Genomic DNA, 16,563 nt, shown 5'->3' on the forward strand with positions numbered 1-16,563 from the left:
ATTCAAATCTCCTAACAGAGTGCATACTTGTAAAGTATGTTTGTAAATCCTCTAACAAGGTGGATCTAGCAATCCTCTGTGCTCCTAACAAGGCAGATCACCAGAAGTGATCATTGTAAGCCTTAACCAACCAACTTCATACTGCAATAACGAAGCTTTGTGGGCATCATCCCCACCCCAGTTTTACTTTCTATTTTGGAAGGTTTTTGGGTCACCAAATCTCTATGCATATATGGTTTAAATGTTTAATAGTTATTTTATGCAGCAGGCTAGATGAGTAAATGTTGTATATGATTATTCTGAATTGACTTAAAAAGTTTTATTGTTACTGATTCACCCCTCCCCTCTCAGTAACCTATTATATCTTGAATATTTCCAACAGAGAGGGTGGGGTGTTATGGGCCCCTACCTGTTAGCACAAACCATGTATGAGTTTTGGCATGTAGGAATGGAAGAATAGAAGTTCTTGAGTTATAGCCCCAATAAGGCACCTATTTTGGTGTTGTGTCTGACATCTCCTACTAGAAAAATCCACATTCTCCCTAGTTTTGGTTCAATGTCAAACCTATTGTGAAAACCAAGTATGGGATTGAATGTCTGATTTTGTCTCCTTATTATGTTTGTTTGTCACTTGGTCGGTTTTTGTTCTCTCCACGATCTCAGCGATGTATTGCAAAAAATGAAATGGATCCCTTGTTAAGGGCCATGACAAAAATTTAAATTGATTGCTGAAATTCAGTTATGTTCAGGATTGAAATCCTATGTAAAACAAAAAATGTATTTGAACTTATTGTTGAAGTGGCAAGGATGTCAGGTTTTCTTATTGGTTCTTTCCCGATGCAGCCTTGAATTAGGCAGTTTAATATTTAAAAAAAAAAGATTGAGTAATATCCTTGTTTATGAGATTTTCATATATTTCAGTTATATGTATGCATGTATCAAAATGAGATAAAATAATGTTTACTCTTCTTATGGTAATCTTATGTTTTTGAAAATTTTACTTATTGGATTAAGGTGTATTAGGTAAAAATGATGATATATAGTTTGCATTTTAAAATCAAATATGACAAAGAATATTCACTAGTTAATTAGGATCTTATTTAGTTATTTTTCGTGAGTAGTAGGGAGTTAAAGTGCTCATCTCAAATAAATATATTCTACATTTAGTCCTAGAATGAACTTAGAACAATTATAGGACGCAATTTTTTTTATCTCCCTTTGGTAAATTAAACTAGTTAGGAAAATAAAATATAAATCCCCCTTGAATAATAATAAATAAATAATTTGCATTGAAAAATTAACACTTAGAAAATTTTGGACTTCAAAAAAAATATTTATCCCCAAGAGCCAAAATGCTCTGTGCATTTTGTATGGGGAGAAAGAATTAATTCTTGCCTTACAACAGAGCATCTAAAGATTCTATTAATATTCCTTTGAACATAATTAATATTAAATATCTAATTTTTTTAAAATAAAAAAAAAGAAACAAAAAAATATATAATATTAATACATGTAAAAAAAATCCTAAATGAAGATTAATTTTTTGGGGAAAAAAGCTCTGCATTTTTTCAGCTAGTTTGTCTGTGGTTTTTGCAGATTTTTTTTTCGACAGTTTCCCGGTGACCTTGGTTTTGCCAAGGTAGCGACCTCTAGCAACGCTTGTCCAAATGGTGGATAGCTAGCTTCCTTCGTGCATCCCCTTGATCTAGGTGATCCTCCTCCCGCATCCAGCATTAAAGACTGCAACATGACTGAGGTTGGTTTTAATGGCAAGACTGTCAAGCTCGTACCAAGTATGTTGTCTCTGACGGCTAATAAAACTACTCCGGTTAATGGCATTTCCACTTCAAATGGCCATAGCAGTGATCAACCTAGGTCTTTCTCTGAGGTCGTGGCTCGATATCCGAGCATCAACGTGAGGGCTAGGTTTGAATGTGCAAGTGTTATTAACGATGAGGCTTCTGAAACAGGTAAGAATCCCTTTACTTCCTTGCCTCCTTTTGTAGTAGTTCCTAATCCTGAAATGTTAGAGGAAATTGTGAAAGAGAAAGATAGATTAAGTATTAGAATAATAAATTAGGGCTACATATTTCTTTCTATAGGCAATTACAAAAGGGTTTATATGTTATCTTTTTTGTGAATCATGATGCCCAAAAGGAGGTGCTTAATAAATAATATTGGAATGTTGGGTCGACATCCTTTAGGGCTATTGCATGGTTGCCTGAGGCTAGCCATGAGGAGGTTCTCGCTCTTTTGGCGTCTAGGTGGGTTTTGGTTAAAAACATCCCTCCATTTCTATGGCGTTTCTTGCCACATTTGCTTGAACCTATTGGTAAAATCATCCGTATGAATGAAACTGTGAGGCTCGTCCCACATATGGACGCCATAATTCTTGTATCCTTGTTGCCAGGTAAGGACATTCCCGATGATATTTTAATTAACATCCTCAACGAAGTTTATTGTTGTCCTATTGAGATCTTGGGGGGCTTAAATGCATGCTTTCTCTACTGAAAGGAAGGGCATATTTGCAAGGATTGTCCTATCATTAGGAAAAAACCTAATCCCTCACATAACTCTTCTAAGGATGCGGTTAATCCCCCTGCTACTAGTAATCAATTGCAGAAAGATGCGGTTAATCCCCCTATTACTAGTAATCAATTTCAAAAAGATGTTAGTGGCCTTTCTACCCCTCTTTCTTCTTCATCCCTGTCTCATCCAACCAAAAACCCTAATGATTCAAATCTTACATTGTCAAACCCCCTCTCTGCTATCATTGTGTAGTCTCCTACTAAGGAAGGTTTTCAGTCATTCCCTAATCTCGATTTAGCTATAGATCTTAATAATGATGATGGTTTTACTATGGTTCCCCACAAAAAAGAGAGGAAGAAAGGTAACAATAGCTCTATGCCTAATATTAGTAATAATCAAATTAAATTGGTCTCTGGTACTGCTTCGACCATTATGCATAGCATAACCCAGGAAGGAGATGTTAAGAGTGAGCCTCGTGCTAAAGATTCAGGTTGAAAACTCCCCCTGAAAGTTTTTCAAGAGATTGGTGAGGAGTTTGATTTTGAGATCATCCTGGCCAACCCTGTTCCCACATGCTCCCAAATTGATCCTTCCATGAATGTGGGCTCTTTTTTGGATGCTGAAGATGATTTAAATATCGACTCTTCTGCTACAAGAAGAAGAGGTAGACCACCTAGTTCTAAAAACAAACCACCAGTGTCTAAACCAGGTAAAACCTCAAACAAATTCTTAGCCTTAACTAAACATGAGTATAATACAGGCTCCAGCCTTAACATTGCGTCTCAATGAATTGTCTATCATGGAATGTTAGGGGTTTAGAGTCTCCTGATAGAAAATTTGTTATCAGGCGATTGTTTAATTCTTTGCATTCTATAGATTTTTTCATGATGCAAGAAGTTAAGGCTGTGGGATTCACTTTGGATTCCAATCTTAATTTTATCTAGAAAGATGCTATTAAATTTTGCACCAACCATGAGAGAGGTAGAGGAGGAATTTTCCTTCTTATTAATAACAAATGGGATAATTACATTACTAATAATGGTTGTTCCCCCTATCAAAGAGCAGTGTGGGTCACTTTGCAACATGATGATAAAACTTTCAGAGTTTGTGCTATTTATGCCTCAAATAACCCTAAGGAAAGAATTGAGCTTTGGAAGTGTCTTTTCGACCTTCCAGATGTGCCTTGGTTGTTCAATAGTGACTTCAACATGATTGAGTCCCATGAGGATAAGTTGGGGGGTATTCCCTTTCATTAGAAGGATAATGAAAAATCCTTTTGGAATAAATTTTTATGTTCTAAATATCTTTTTGATCCTATTGCTAGGAACAAGGATGCTAATCCTAGATTGTGGCACACCTGGTGCAACATTTAGCAAGGCAATGCTAGGATTTACTCCAGGCTTGACTGTTTTTATGCCAATAAGTTTTCTTTTTCTTTTTCTCCTAACAGTGTCGGCAATATTGTGCAAGTCATTGCTACTATGTTATCTAATCATCATCTTATTTTGACTAAGGTCAATTTCAACAGTAGTCCCATTCAGCAAAAGCCTAAAAACATCAAATTCATTCTTAATACCAGCCTCCTCATGGATGAGGATGTCCTTGTTGCTGTGCAGATTATTAGAGGATTAAATAAAATTAATCTTTAGCACCTATCCCATATTGATAGATGGAATACTAACCTCTCCTCCTAGAGGATCTTTTTGTAGACCATTGGGCAGAAAAAAGCTAAGGACTATAGGTTTGTTGAGAAACAATTATCTTCTGATCTACAAGTTGCTGAGGAGAACATTCAAAATGACTCTTCCAATCTGGATCTTCTTTCCAGGCTTATGGCTACCAAAGATGCTCTTAGGAAGCATCAACAAGTTAGAATTCGGGGAGCCAAGATTAGGTCTAGATCCCATTGGCTCCAATTTGGGGATAGAGGATTGAAATTCTTTTTCAACCTTCTTAAGCATAAATGTATTAAAGAGTCAGTTGATAGAATTTCGATTGATAACTAGGACATTTCTAACCTTGAGACTTTCATTCAGGCTTTTGCTAATTATTATGAGACTCTTTTTGCTTTAGAAGACTCCCCTAAGGTTGAGTCGATTAGTGTTAATTGTAAGAATCTTATTCCTAAAAAGCTTGACCGTGATGATATTTTTGTTCTTGCTAAAAATATTTCTATTGAGGAGATTGAAGGAGCTATTAAGGCTCTTAATAATGATAGAGCCCCGGGCCTTGATGGTCTCCTAGTTGAATTCTATAAGTCCAACATTAGATGGACATGTAAGGATCTCTTTGATCTTTATTCTGAAGCCTTGAATAAAGGTACCCTGGGTCAGGATATTAATAGAGGGATTATTAAAATTCTCTCAAAAGAAGGTGATAAAACCTTTATTAATAATTGGTGGCCTATTACCCTTCTTAATGTTTCCTACAAGATTTTGGCAAAAATTATGGCTCTTAGGCTGGTTAATATTCTTCCTAAATTTGTTGATTCTACCATAACTGGTTTCATCAAGGGTAAATATATTGTTGAGAATCTCATAACCAGCTGGGAAGCCATGGATTGGTCTAGATGCTCTCATCAAAACTTTGCCATGCTCCTTTTGGATTTTGAGAAGGCCTATGACAGGATTGAATGGAGATTTATTCTTATGATGCTGGATGCTTTTGGTTTTCCTCCTTTCTTTTGTAACACTCTGGCTATGCTTCTTAATGACGCTTTTGCTCAGGTTGAGGTCAATGGTATTCTTTCAGCTCCTTTTTCTCTTGGGAGATCCATCAGGAAAGGGTGCCCTCTGGCACCTGCCCTCTTTGTCATAGCTTTGGAAGCTCTTTATTATCTCCTCAAGGATAATTCCATATCTCTAGAGGTTAGAAGTATTTATCTGCCTAATAATGAAGAGCTCATCAATTGTCAATTTGCAGATGATACCGCTTTATTCTTTAAACTTTCAGAAAATAATTTCAAGAACATGCAAGATAAACTCAAATTTTTTTGTTCTATTTCTGGGGCTAAGATATCTCAAGCTAAATCAATTTGTTTAGGTTGGGATGAGCGGCCCCCGGACTGGTTTCTCCAATACAATTTTCAATGGGGTGGTCCTAATAGGATCACTAGATATCTTGGCATCCCTTTCTCGATGGAGCTTGACCTCGAAGATATGTGGTCTTGGGTGAAAGAGAAGATTGATAAAAAGATAAACAAATGGCATAAGAGGGCATTATCTTTGGTAGGAAAAATTCAAGTGTGCTAGATGATACTATCTTCATACACCATATATTATTCTTCTGTCTAGTGTTTTAATAAATATTAGATTGTTGAAATTTAGAAGTCCATCAGACAATTCCTTTGGTCTGATGGCAAAGGAAATAGAAAGATCCATTCTATTAAGTGGGCTTGGTGCCACATTGACAAGACCCTTGGGGGACTTGGGCTGAAGGATTTAAGAACTCAGGGTAAAGCCTTGTCTACCAAATAGATTTTTCAGTCTATGGAGGGTGATTCTCCTTGGAAAGTGCTGGTTAGGACCAATATTGAGAGGGGTGTTCCTAGAAAAGCTAAGTCATGGACTAGCCTCCCCTTTTGTGACCTCATTCTTGGTAATTTTATTGTCATGGTTCAAGGCTCTGCAGTTTTTAGGTCTATTTGGAAGGCCTGGGATCATGTTAGGAAATTCATCACTAACAAGGAGTTTCATTCCAATATTCAACTCCATGGTGAAAGATCCATTTGGTGGAATCTCCACCTAAATGGTAAACCTTTGGCCCTTACCCAAGGGTGTTCTGCCAAACAATGGGCTAAGAAAGGTATTAAACAATTTATGGATCTCTTTGAGTATGATCAAATTATGCCTTGGGATGTGCTTAAGGATAAATATGATATCCTAGATTCTCATAAAAGAACTTATAACATGATTGTGCCAGCTGTTGTTGATCTTCCCATTGGCTGTCATGTTGATTCACACAGGTACCTGAAGTGTAAATGGCCTGGTAGTATCATTACTACTCTACTTAAAGCTAAGAATATTTATAAAATCATTAATTGTAATACTGATATTATTGATCATATTAATGTTATTTGGTACTCTTCTTATGATGCTAATGCTTTGAAAATTTATTTTGATATCTTGTGGAAGAATCCAGTGGAACCCAAGATTAGATGTTTCAAATGGTTAGTTTTGTTGGACAAGTTACCTATAAAGAGAGATTTTGTTAATTCTGATATTTGTAATTTGTGTAGAGTTCCTGAAACTGGTAGACATATCTTTCTTGATTGTACTTTTGCTAAAGAAATATGGAACTTGTTTGGCATTATTTATCTTATTAATGTTAATATTTTTGATATTATCTCTGGTCATATTAATGGTCTTCCTAATGATACCAATTTATTTTGGAATATATTGTTGTCTAACATTCTCTGGTAGATCTAGAAGTGCAAGAATGAGGAATGGTATCAAGGTAAGCATAGGGATCTTACTGATTTTTTTCAAAAACTCACATACTTTAAAATCTTCTTGCAGGTGCAAGCTACTATGGTGATTGAATGGGACAAAATGAGGAGGTTCCTTCATGATGGGCATGCTACTCTTTACTACTTTGAGCTTAAGCATGGGTACCAGTGGTGTAGTACTCTGGATGGTTTGCATGTTTTTGAGCAAGCCTACAATAGGTTGAACAAAGAAATTAGAGAAAAAGGGAATGCCAAAAAAGAAGAGTTATTTATGTTGATGCAGATTGAAGGGCATAGAAGTATAGTTTGGATGGAATGTCCCTTAGGCTAGACTACCTGGGTTGACAATCACTATGATGTTCTTAGCTAGATAGTCTTGCTTTTTCTCCTTTTTTTGCTTGTATGTATAACTGATACTTTTTCTTTGGGGTGAGGCTTGGCCTCCTTGTGTTTTCTCGTGTTGATACTATGGTGATTTTTCAATTTTGAAACTCTTATATCTAATAGAAAAAATATCCTAAACACCCTTTTTGACCCCACCCACTTAACTTCAATTCATAAATGGTCTTGTATATACTTTATCCTATAAAACTTTATACATATATTAATATCCCAATCCCACTTGGTGTACTATTCCTCAAGCTTTTTTTCTAGGCTGCATTTTTTCCTAAACATCCTCCTTGATTTGCGTGGAAGGCTTGGGTTAGTATTTATGTGAGTTTGACCTGACATATTGGGTTGTCATAAAGTCTTAATCTAAAACATTATGCAGATTTTTTTTAAAGCTTCTTCCTTTTATCCATTTGTTTTTTTTTAAGCCAGCGAGTGTCAAACTTGGGAAGAGTGGTGAAAAACGTGGGGTAGGGTAGAAGTTTTTGATTGGATAAACAGGTTTTATAGGGATCCTAAAAATTGAGAATTAAAACATAACATGCTAAAAATAAGCGTTAGAAGCCCAACCACAAAAGTTACAAGTTTAAAGGTTGAAAATAAGCACTAGGCCTAGCCAAATAAACAAAGTCCAAAGAAAAGGCCAAATAGAAAAGACAAGACAAACAAAGCAGTCAAAAGCCAGAACAAAAAGCCAGCCAAAAAGGAAAAAGAGAGGAACTAATCCTCGATCTTTCTTTCTAGTGCTTGCATGACCTAGGCCATCTGGTTCTCCTCAGCCTCCTACTGGTGAGTCATGTGTTCTTCCTAGTCTAGAGTGGAAAAAGTGATACCAATGGTATTATCATCATCAGATCTAGCTTTACCCTTGTCATTTCCATCCACATCCCCCTACATACCTCTATCTTTAAGCCAATCTGTTAAAGATAGAATGTTGTTATTAATCGAGTTGAGCAGTGAGATCATTTGGCTCGACAGATTGTGATTGTAATTTTCCAGGTTGTGGATCCTCCTTTCCGCAAGCTATGCCTATCATCATAATCTGTCCCTTTCTCCAGGCCCTTTAGATTCCTGGCTCCTTCTATTTGACCCACCTTCTCCTTAACCTCCTCCAGCTCATGAAAAAGCCACTTGAATGACCTATAATTGTCTATCATGCTATTGTAGGCATTGTTCAAGAGGTTCATCCTAGATTCCCTGGCATTATCAGAGATTTCCCCAATCATAGGTTTAATGAGCTCTTCAAGCCGTGGTTCCTCTTGGCTATCCACCAGGATCTAGGGGTTCATCACTTCTCTGAAAATACCCATTTTTGAAGTCCTCACATTAAAATTTTTCCAAGCTTTCCTCCTATCTTTGACCAGCACCTCCCTCCCCTCAGTTCCAAAACTATCCTTTATCTGCTCCTCTGAGTGGGCTTGGGGATGAATAGGGGAGAGAGGGAGCAGAGAAAAGTTTGGGTCCTACTGCAACCTCTCATCCTCTGTGCCCACCCTCTTGCATTTCTTCCCACCCCGAGTTTCCTTTTTACCCTCCTGTCTCTCCTTTTCCTCATCTTCAGACTCCATAGCCTCCTCTTCATCATAGTTTTCTTGCTCCTCATACCCAAGCTTCTTCTAACCATGATCTCTAGGGCTTTTTCTTCTAGGGGTAATGGGGGAGGGTGACTTATTTACATTAGGCGTTGCTTTTATACTAGAGAAAGTAAGCCCCCCTTCCTTAGAACTAATGCTCTATATATCATCCGAGTCAGAGGAGTAGCTAATTCTTTTGATTTCCTCATTCCCAGCTTGTGAAGGGATGTTACTTAACATCTGAGCCTTGAAGTGCTCATAGATGAGTAGTAACAACCCCTCATGCAAAGCAGGGTTAGCAGAGGGTTTCTTTTTGAAGCTTGACATCGCCTTGCTCATAGAGTTCAACAAATAGAAAGGGAAAGAAACTTTTCTATCATGTCGAAAATGATTCAAAAGAATGAAATGGTGGGTGTGAACATGATCAAACCTAGGGTCAAGAGTAATGTACTCAATGACAGCACGCAGAACCTACCTCTGAATCTTCATTATAGAGTCCAAATCATAAAACGTATCGCTCTTTTTCAAGGCATTCAACTCCTTAGTGTTGTCAGCACAGTCCTTCACTACACTAGCTGAAAGCTTTTTGTCCCTAAAGAACTTAAATCCCACCATCGAAATCTCAGTAATAGCTGAAATCACCTCCTCCATTATCAGAAAAGCTATCCCATTCACCTTGACTCTACCATCCTTCCACAAATTGACCATGCTATTAGTCACATTTTGGTTGTAACCATGTAGCTTCATGATATACCTTGAAATCCTACCCTGAACCAGCTTCTCCCACACTTTCTCGCTACTTCTCCATTTCTCCATTTTTCCCACCAATTCTTTTTTGCACCTTTCACCCACCATATCGAAACTTTTCTCTCCCACAATTATCATAAGCACAGCCCTCTGAAACCTCACCACCTAATAGGGATCTCTATGTTTTAGAGAGAGACTAAAGAAATAAGCCTTATCGTTGCTCAGGTTACAAATGCAAAAAATGACCCATAAAGTGTTTCAAATAAACTGTAATAATTCCCACTTCTTGCATTTACCAATATAACCTTCAAGAGTCGTACCCTTTCCCCATAAGCCTTTCCTATTCATAATTGCAGATTGATCTCCTACATATTCCCATGGATCTTATCTAGCTCGATCAAGCTCTTAACATCCACTAAAAAACTTTTTCTGGTTGCCAAGTCATTTTTTGGTCAGATTGGACACCTTTATTTGTGAACCAATCTGCCATCGAGTTTGCTTCCTAGAAAACGTGAGTGACATGGACTCTTATCAAATTTAGCAAGAGTCTGACGTGTCTCATCAATAAGATTTGTAATCGACCACAAATAATGATATTTTCTATTTAAAACTTTAATAATGTTATTTGAGTCCCCTTCAAGCCATAGATTAGTAACTCCAACTTTAAAAGCCAGTTTCACCACATGGCAGGCCGCACTTGCTTCCGCAAAGTGATTAATTTGGAATCCCAGTGGGAGAGAGAAGGCCACTACTCTGTCCTCGAATTCATTCCTTATTATGCCTCCACATCCTGAGGAGCCAGGATTTCCCTTAGAGGCTCCGTCAAAATTGGCTTTATGCCATCTTTTTGGGGGGAGAAGCCACTTGGCTTCCTGTCTTTTTAACACTCTTTCTTTTTCCTTCTCCATTTTCCTATTGCCCACTTCGATATCTCCCCCCTTCCTTACTAGGTAGTTTTCCTTTATATTTTTGTGAATCATCTTCCCAAGAACAATGGCTGGCTCCTCTCTATCTCTAAAGATTCTATTGTTTCTCTCCTTCCATATGCTCCAGTAGTAGTGGGGTAACATCCAAGTTCCTAATTATTTTAGTTAGTTTAGTTTAAGTTTTTTTTTTTTTAAAGTTTTAAAGTTTAGATTAGTATGGTTTTAAATTAAGTTTATTTTTAAATTAGTGTAAGTAATTATTAGATTTTAGTCAATGTTAGTAAATTTAATTATTGAAATTAAGTTATTTTAGTTTTAATTAAGTAGCATGTGTAATTAATTTAATTTTTATATATAGTTATTATCTTTAGAAATATTTTATTTCTAATAGATTTATAGATTTAAATAAAATTGAGATTTGAATAAATTTTAGTTAAAGTTTAAGGGTGGATGTAATGTTATTTTAATTAGAAGTTCTTTTATTTCAAAAGTTTCAAAATAATTAGTTCGGTAATTATTTAAATGGCTATTCAAATTTTTTTAAATATTTTTAAAAGTAAATAAAGGTGTTAATGAGTTAAACCTTTTAACTTACTAAAATTAGATTGTTTAATTAATTAATTGATTTAATTATTATTAAATTAAAATAAAAAATTACGTGTGTTTTGCCCCGTATTTTGGGTATGACATTTTGGTATCAGAGCCCACGTTTCAACACTAAGAACCTAAAACCATTATGCTTCTAAAACTTAATTTAAACTTTAAAATTGTGTATGATGCCTCCCATTACATGAAGCAACCAATGAGGCAAAGGTTGTAGGACGAGAGGTGGTAGAGCGAAATAGGAGGATGGACCACCACCACCACCACAAAACCCAAACCAAGACATTTTAGATGCCCTTCAGATGTTGATTGGTGTAATCTAGTAGAGATTGCCACCTGTAGTACAACCAGGGCAGCATATTCTCAAAGGGGAAGCACAGGATCCCATACGAGGCAAGGCTAGTGACAGAGAGAGGAGTAGGAGTCCCCCATCGAGGCAAATAGAGGGACAGGGCGAGCATGAGGGTGAGTCAATACATCAGAGAGGACCACAACTCAATAGACCTCCTGGACATATAGGAAATGATATTAGGGAGTTGATATGACTTGGACCACCATTCTATACTGGTTCCACAAAGGAAAAAATAGTAGAGGCCTGGTTACAAAGTCTTCAGTGGTGCTTTGGATTACATCCTTATGGGAGTAATCTGAAAGCATGTCTTGCAGTCCATCAGCTGAGAGGAGATGCCTCTAATTGGTGGCATCAGGAGGAGACTATAGGAGGAGTGAGGATGGATACCCTCACATGGGAGTCATTCTTGGAGAGATTTCGGGAGAGGTACCTATTCGAGCACTTTAGACAAAAACAGATTGATGAATTTCATTCTCTATATCAGAGGGGTCTTATAGTAGCTCAGTATGAGAGCAAGTTTCTTGAGCTCCTTCTTTATGTTGAATACATGAAGGACTAGAAATTGCGAGTACATTACTTCATCATGGGACTGAATTTCTCACTCTAGGGTCCAGTCTGTTTGGCCTTCCCTACCACCTTCAGATAGGTAGTTAGGATAGCACTAGTTATTGAGGATACTCGAGGTAGACATGAGTCATGGGATCAGTCTTAGAACTGAAACTCTACCCAATAGAAACCTCCTTGGAAAGGGAATTAGAACCACACAGCAGGGTCCTCTAAGGGTCAACAATCTCAGTAGCAGAAACCATAGCAATAGTAGCATAAACCTTCACAAGGTTATCAGGGCTCCAAGCCCAAGCGGTGGGAGTCATAGGGTCCCAAACAAGATCAGAAGGTACACGCCCCATAGTCACAGTCAATGAAGACTCAACAGTATTCCAAGGGTGGATATAGTGGATCCAGTAGGATAGGAGGCCCACAACAGTCTGGATCACAAGGTTCATGATCTTATACTCGAGGACCATGCTACACTTGTGGTGGCATGGGTCATATAGCTAGAGAATGTCTATAAGGACAGTCATCCGGTGCTCAAAGAGGGGCTTTTTTAGAGTCGACAGTTGGAGACATGGTAAGATCTCATAAAGTTTTTGCAGTGGTTGACAACCACCAAGCTAAGCATCAGACCATAGTTATCGAGGCTACAAGTATTATGCAGGGTCGTCTGGTTGCAGTTTTATTTGATTTTGGAGCTACTGACTCATTTATATCTTCATATGTAGTGGAGCAGTGTGGGCTAGTGGTAGTTAGATAGGATGTCAGTTGGGAAGAAGAGTTAGCCTCAAGAGCCAAAGTGTCAGTTAGTTCCATGGTGCATAATTGCTAGATGCAGATTGGAGACATGTCCACGATGTCTGATCTACTCATTACCCCTCTAGGTTCATATGAGGTTGTCCTTGGCATGGATTGGCATTATGCCCACAGCACCAAGATGGATTATCAATAGAAGAGGGTGGAATGTGTAGATGAAGATGGTATCTCTAGAGTGATCTTCAGGGTAAAGAGACCCATATCTCTTCGTATGATTTCCGCTATGCAACTTAGATGGTGCATGCAAAAGGGATGCTAGTTGTTTGCTATCACCATTAGTGATAGAGAGGAAGATTCAGAAGGGGAGACATACCTTGATGATTTTACAATCCTACAAGAGTTTACAGATGTGTTTCCTCCAGAGCTTCCTAGTATGCCTCCACCTAGAGCATTAGATTTTCATATAGATCTTGTGCCAGGAGCTGAGCCAGTATCAAGAGCACTATACATGATGACTACTCATGAGCTCAGTGAACTAAAGACTCAATTGGAGGAACTCTTAGAGAAGCGGCATATTTGACCTAGTATGTCACCTTGGAGTGCACCAGTGATCTTCGTAAAGAAGGACAGATCACTTAGGTTGTGTATTGATTATCGACAGTTGAACAAAGTAACCATCAAGAACCGATATCCTCTTCTTAGAATTGATGATCTCTTCGATTAGTTGCAAAGTGCCCAAGTATTTTCAAATATTGATATGAAGTCAGGTTATCATCAGTTGAGGATTGTGGATAGTGATATCCTCAAGATTGCATTCCGTACTAGGTATGGTCACAACGAGTTCACCGTGGTACCATTTGGCCTCATGAATGCTCCAGTTGTATTCATGAGCCTCATGAATGGAGTATTCCATACATTTTTGGATAAGTTTGTGGTTATATTCCTTGATGAAATTCTAATATATTCTCATGATGAGAAGAAGCATGAAGAGCACCTGAGACAAGTATTGCAGAAGTTGAGAGGGAACCAGTTTTATGGCAGCTTGTCGAAGTGTGCATTCTATAGACCTGAGATACATTATTTGGGTCATGTCATATTAGGTAATGGTGTCTCTGTAGACCCATCAAATATTAGGGCCATCATGGATTGGCCAACACCCACTAGTGTCATTGAAGTGAGGAGCTTTATGGGACTAGTAGGATATTACCAACGCTTCATTGTGGGATTCTCTAGATTGGCACACCCAATCATATATCTTCAAAGAAAAGGGAAGAAGTACAAGTGGACAAAGAAGTGTGATAGAGCTTTTCAACAGCTCAAGAGAGCCCTCACGAGTGCACTGATTCTTGCAATGCTAGATCCTTCTACAGATTTTGTGGTGTGCACAGATGCATCTTTAGATGGTATAGGGGCAGTCCTTATGCAGGATGGATGACCGATTTCCTTCGAGTCTAGGAAGTTGAAGACTCATGAACTCAATTACCCTACTCATGACCTAGAGCTTTTAGTAGTGGTTCATGCTTTAGTAAGGTGGTGACACTTCCTTCTAGGTCATAGATTCGAGCTTCATTCTGACCACCAGAGCTTGCAGTACATATTTACGCATCCAAACCTTAATGCTAGGCAAAGAAGGTGGATGGAGTTCCTCTGTGAGTATGATTTTGATGTTCATTAGATCAAGGAAAAGGAGAATGTGGTTGCAGATGCCTTAAGTAAAAGGTGCCATGAGCTATCATTTGTGACTACTTGCATTGATTTGAGAGAGTGGATCCTACAATAGTTGCTAGCATATGAGCTTTATGCAGAAGTTAGTTAGATAGTGCATTCTCAGAGACCCTTGGAAGGGAAGTATTCAAAGCATTCCTTGGAGTCTAATAGACTTTTGTGTCATAGAGGACATATGTATGTACCTTCCATTGGGGATTTGTGCAAGTTCATTATACTTTAGGTTCATAGAGCACCTTATGCAGTGCACCCTGGTGTTAAGAAGTTACATGCAGATCTGAGACAGTTGTATCACTGGCCAGGCATCAGAGTGCAGATTGCTAACATAGTTGCAAGATGCCTTGAGTGTCAAAGGGTGAAGGTAGAACATCATAATCCCGGTTGGCTTCTTCAGCCTCATGAGATTGTAGAGAGGAAATGGGATGCTATATCTATGGATTTTATTGTTGGTCTCCCCATGTCATCTCAAGTGACAGTTGACACGTTGACCAAGGTTGCCCATTTCTCACCCTTGTGTACTACATACACAGCACAAGACATAGCCCAATTTTTTTTGTGGGACATTGTTAGACTTCATGGCATTACCCATAAGATCATCTCGGATAGAGACTCATTGTTCACCTCATCCTTTTGGAGAGAGTTCCAAGTAGCTTTGGGCACTAGACTCAATTTTAGTACAGCGTACCATCCTCAGACTGACAGTCAGACCGAGCAAGTGAATCAAGTTGTGGATGACATGTTACGTATGTATGTGATGGACCATTAGGTCAAATGGGAGGAATACGTACATCTTGTCAAGTTTTCCTATAACAATGGGCACCATTCCTCCATAGGTATGCCACCTTATGAGGCCTTATATGGAAGGCCTTGCAGAATGCCCTTGAGTTGGGATAGGATCGAGGATAGAGTATCTATTAGGCCTTAGTTAGTAAAGGATATGGAGTAGTAAGTGACCCTGATTAGACATTGCCTGAGAGAGGCACATGATAGGAAAAAGAAGTACATTGATGCAAAGAGGATAGATTGAGAGTATAAAGTTTGAGATAGAGTATTCTTGAGGGTGCGACCGCACAAGAGTCTAATTTGATTTGGAAAGGGCTCTAAGTTGGCACCCTAGTTCGTTGGACCATTTGAGATCCTAGAGAGGATAGGACCGGTTGCATATTGCTTAGCTTTTCCACCTAGCCTGTCACGCATCCACGATGTATTTCACATTTCAATACTTAGAGGATACATTTATGATGAGTCTCATATTATAGATTGGGATTCTTTGCAGGTGGAGTTAGACGGGCAACTAGCACTGGAGCTTATCCATATTATTGCCCGATGGATCCTAGCTCTTCGAGGCTGAGAGCTGGACCAAGTTAGGGTCCAGTGGGATTGATACGATGAGGTCATGGCTTCATGGGAGGATGCAGCATAGATGCGATCTCAGTACCCTTATCTTTTTGATAAACTCCAGGAGGAAGTTCATGCCTAGTGGGGGAAGATGTGAGGCCTCGCCCTAACCCATCATAACATAGTGATACTTTACTATTTTGATACTCATGACTCGATATGTTGAGACACTATCGAATACATTGAATATATTATATTATTTTATGTTGTGTGATGTTTTACTTTCAAATATTTGATTTTGTCATTTAATGCTTTATGAACATGTATATTGATGAAGTAAGCGAATGCATAATTAGCACTTTAAGTATGCAATTTTTATGATTAAGCATATGAGTAGAACGAGATTAACAATTGATTATTTGAAAATGGATGTTTTAATTTATGCGATTTCCCTAATACGTTATATACATATATGCATGTGATTTTCTTGAGCTATTGACGTGTGCAACGAGTGTGCAAGATGTTTTAGCTAAGCAATCTAACAAAGAAATAAAAATTGAACCCTATGTACTATTGTGGAAAACTCGTTGTTTGTATTTTATTTGTGTCATTAATTGAATGAAT

The 16,563-nt window shown here is 38.0% G+C and overlaps 1 long non-coding RNA gene across 2 annotated transcripts in view; it reads left to right on the top strand.

Annotated features, from left to right (window-relative positions):
- The window catches only part of LOC149562120 (uncharacterized), a 32,165-nt gene extending 24,650 nt beyond the window's left edge, over nt 1–7,515 (top strand). For both annotated transcript variants that reach the window (XR_016363480.1, XR_016363481.1), the window contains exon 5: nt 7,047–7,515. This is a non-coding gene — a long non-coding RNA (uncharacterized LOC149562120). The remainder of the gene's footprint in view (nt 1–7,046) is intronic.
- The last annotated feature ends 9,048 nt before the right edge of the window (nt 7,516–16,563 follow it).

Source organism: Cupressus sempervirens, chromosome 4, assembly GCF_028749045.1.
Source record: "Cupressus sempervirens isolate cs-2001-9-10 chromosome 4, ASM2874904v1, whole genome shotgun sequence".
Classification (NCBI taxonomy): Eukaryota; Viridiplantae; Streptophyta; class Pinopsida; order Cupressales; family Cupressaceae; genus Cupressus; species Cupressus sempervirens.